Source organism: Triticum dicoccoides, chromosome 2B (genome assembly GCF_002162155.2).
Source record: "Triticum dicoccoides isolate Atlit2015 ecotype Zavitan chromosome 2B, WEW_v2.0, whole genome shotgun sequence".
Classification (NCBI taxonomy): Eukaryota; Viridiplantae; Streptophyta; class Magnoliopsida; order Poales; family Poaceae; genus Triticum; species Triticum dicoccoides.
Window position 1 is genome coordinate 104,961,487 of NC_041383.1, and position 4,291 is coordinate 104,965,777.

Below are 4,291 nucleotides of genomic sequence, written 5' to 3' on the forward strand. Positions count from 1 at the left end.
GTTGAACAGTAGCCGGTGGAGTAGCGCGCGGTGGAGGCTGGATGAACAGGAGCCCGTGGAGGCTGGAGGAGGTCCACGGTGGAGATGAACAGTATCCCGTGGAGTCCCGTTTTGCAGTACGCCACACCCCTCCCGATGAACAGGACCGCCGTTTCGACCGTAGCGCTCCAACACAAGTCTGTTTCATCCGTTTTGCGGTACGCCACACCCCTCCCGATCAACAGGACCCCCGTTTCGACCGTAGGAGGTCCATTTCCTCCGTTTTGCTGTACGCCACACCCCTCCCGATCAACAGGACCCCCGTTTCGACCATAGGAGGTCTGTTTCCTCCGTTTTGCGGTACGCCAGACCCCTCCCGATGAGCAGGATCCTATTTTGAACGTGGCCGGTCGAACACAAGGCTATTTCCTCCGTTCTGCGGTACGCAGGCCTCGTTTCCATCGCCTATTCCGTCCAAGCCCTCCCGATGAACACAACGACGCATTCCATTCCGACCCAGCCGATTGGCTCCCCATGAACACGACGACGACGCTGTTTCTCCATTCCGACCCAGCCATGTACACGAGCCCTGGCCGTACGTATGCGCGAGTATGCGTTTGAGACCCCGCCCGTATGTACACATACGTGGCCGTATTTTCTTTCTTGCACACTGGTCGCTGTACGTACGTGTACATGCTACATGCGCGCCTCTACTACGACACGTGCACGCCTCTACTACGACACGTGCGCGCCTCTATATCGACCAGTATATATGTACGTACACGTTCGCGACCAGAATGACAATGCTACGCACGCTTCGACCAGGTGGGTCCCGACTGTCAGGCACTTCCTTGCGTGCGAAGATGTAGCTGGTGGGTCCCAGCAGCCAGGGGAAACATTTTTTTCGTGAAATACGGTGGCCCGTCCGGTGGGTCCCCGCTGTCAGGTGGAGGAATAATTATTTTGCGCGTAATAAAGAGGCACTTCCTTGCTACGGCCGTGGACCCAGCTGTCAGCCTCTCCACATATAGTCCACGTCTGATGGAAGCCGTTCCTTGACCATGTTGACCATGCCGCGCCGAGAGCACCAGGGCGGTGGACGACAGCGAGGCCTAGGAAGGGGACGACACGGAGCCGGGGAAGACGCGTCAGTGGATGCCCACGCGTAGAAGAGTACGAGGGTTCACTGGTTCGCTGCGGTGTGAGGCTGCCGTCGCCACAGAATAACAGGGGGTGTGGGTGAGTAGAGGCATGGCTTGGCCAGTGGTGGGAGTAGTAGGCGGCGGTGAGGCCTCCGCCGCATCGCAGCCGGCCACGGGAGGCAGGAGCACGAGGCACGACCGACGCTGGTTTGGGCGGCTGGAGCAAGAAGACCATAGGTTGAAGAAGCACTACGACCGTTGGATGGACATCGTACGGTCACTGGAGCTTGAATCGTGCATATTGACTAAGTTGATAAAGACCTCCGTCCCCTTTCAACTTAGTAGGCCCACAAGTCAGTCTGCAACTATACTGGGTCCTAGCTAACAGGGGGAGTATTTCATTTTTTTGTGCGTAATAAGGAGGCACATCCTTGCATGCGAAGATATAGCTGGTGGGTCCGAGCTGTCAGCGGCGGTAACGTTTTTTTCGCGAAATACAGAGGCCCTTTCGGTGGGTCCCTGATGTCACGTGGAGGAATCATTATTTTGCACGTAATAAGGAGGTATTTCCTTGCGTGCGGCCGTGGACCCAGCTGTCGGCCTCTCCACGTACAGTCCACTTCAGATGCATGTCGGTCGTTGACCATGTTGACCAGGCCGTACCGAGAGCACCAGGGCGGTGGACAACGGCGAGGCCTAGGAAGGGAATGACACGGAGGTAGGGAGGAATTGGCAGTTGTTTCCCACGCGGAGGGGAGTACGACTGTACGAGGGTTTACTGGTTCGTCTACCGTCGCCAGAGAATAACAGCAGGTGTGGGTGAGTAGAGGGATGACTAGGCCAGTGATGGGAGTACGGTGGGGCGGTGAGGCCTGCGCGACAGCACAGCCGACCACGGGGAGGAGGGAGCAGGCAGTCCCGCCGGTGCTTGTTTGAGCGGCTGGAGCAGGAAGATCAGAGATTGAAGAAGCACGACGGCCATTGGATGGCCATCCAACAGTCACTGCTTGTGCGTCAACCTTTTTTTAGGAAAGCCTCAAGTCTGTGGAAAACAACATACAACCCATCTGCCATTATTTCTAATAATTTACAGCCCATTTTCTAATTCTTAAGGTTTTTTTGGAGTCCATATTCTTTTTGTTAGCATTACAGCCCATATTGTGGCCACTGTTAAAAAATTATACGAAATTTTGCATATTTCGGTGCAGTCGGAACTGTTTTTAATCCCAAAAGTTTGACTCACATTCAAACTGATTTAAAAAATAAATGTATATCAATATAAAATCCAACAAATTCTCCACGCATAAAAATTAATGTAATTTAAAATCTCGAAATAAAAAAACAGATATTTGAAACTAATTGCTGGATTGATGTGTTTTAAAAATGTACAACCCATTTCTCATTACTGATGGGCCATTTTCTCGGCCAGCCGAATGAAAGCTCTCCTCGTCTTGAAAGATTTGCTGCTCAACAGGCCTGACAAAATGACTTACTTGGCAAGTCACAAAAAAACTAGGCTGTGGCTGTGGACCCAGCTGTGAACCTTATTTTGCATATTTCGGTGGAGTCCGAACTGTTGTAATCCCCAAATTTTAAACATTTTTTCAGAACTTATTGATTTGCCAAAAAAATCTTTTTGTTTTTGTAAGCAAATAAGACGGGGACAATTGAGTTGGTTTAAGGGAAAACCAGTGGTAAAAAAATCAGCGCTGGGTGGGAAAAAACAACAAAAATAAGGATGTAAATATGAAAAGGGAAATTTATGTGTTTTCAATATAATGATACGTGTATATGAACTAGTAAAACTATAGGTAGAGACTAGAAAACGGATGTAGGACATGCGTTTCAAGAGGAAAATAGAACTGGGCTGTGTATTTGATTCAGTAAAAAAAACTGCCTACGGATGTTGTAAGACAAAATATAACTAACGCTGGCGGGCCAGAGGCTAGTAGATACCTGCTGGATCTTTGTGCCCCGTTGTCGTCATGGGCTGGGCCTGGTAAAAACAAAACCAACCCTGGGCAGTCTACAGCCCAGTTGAAACTTGCTCAACCTGAAAAAACAATATATGTGCTCAATAAACGAGAGAATTCTGCAAGTACAGACTAATAACTAGGATGTAGCACGGATATTGTTTTTTTATCATGATAATAAGTGCATGCACTTGTTTCGAAAAAATTGGAGAACTGAGAATTCGAACGGCAGGTGCTTATGCTACCCATCAAATAAAAACCAGGTGCCTGAAAATTCGTCTCGAAACAAATGATTTAGCTTTATATCCACGTCTACCCTCAGCATGATGGTTCGAAGCAAATGCAAGTTCATACCAAAAGATCGTTAACAACAATACCAACTTGCGGACGACAAGGTAGTAGAACTACCAATACAAAACTAACTTATAATCTTTTTACTCCTGGCCCTAAGTGTTCGTCTGGTAGAAAATCTTGCAGAGGACCAACTCCCGCTCCTTCTCTTGCTCCAGGTCCCCGAGGTGGTACTGGTGCATCACCCAGTTGGTCCTCTGCTGGTCGAAGTTCTTGTTGGTGTGCAGCACCAGAACCTTTTTTGCTGCCCGCCTGTCGTCCGTTGACCATCACCGGCAAGGTATTGCCGGTCTTGTGCCACATCGCGTGCATGCCACACTCCGACTGTATCTTGCGACACATCCACGTGCCCCTTTTGAACGCCCTGGAATTGCACTGGAAGAAATGCTTCCTTAGGCCACTCAGTGTGATACCTGCAGTATTGTGGAATACAGGTTTTAGTGTACGTAGTTGGCATTTTCATAACATCTTTGGCATGTTGCAGTTACTTGTTTCACTTTTTATTAACTGTCAAATTGTAATTGCTTCACCAGGTCTGCGTCTAAAAAGAAAAATAGAGCTACAAACAAAGGAATATGTTTGTGCAAGTAGACGGCCGATCGGTGTCTTACCTGGAAGTTTCTCAGGTTGGGTGTAGCATATGCCGTGCTCGCTGTCGATGGTTGGTATGAACAAATCGATGAGAGACTAAAATCTCACGCTATCAGCACTCACTTTGGCCTTAAGGTGCTCGATCAGCTCCTAATCCGTGGGATCAAACTTGACGCCAGCCGGCAGTACCGGCCAATCCTTCTTCGACTTGCATCAGTAATTCCAGTTATATGGTACTCAATGTATGATCAATCG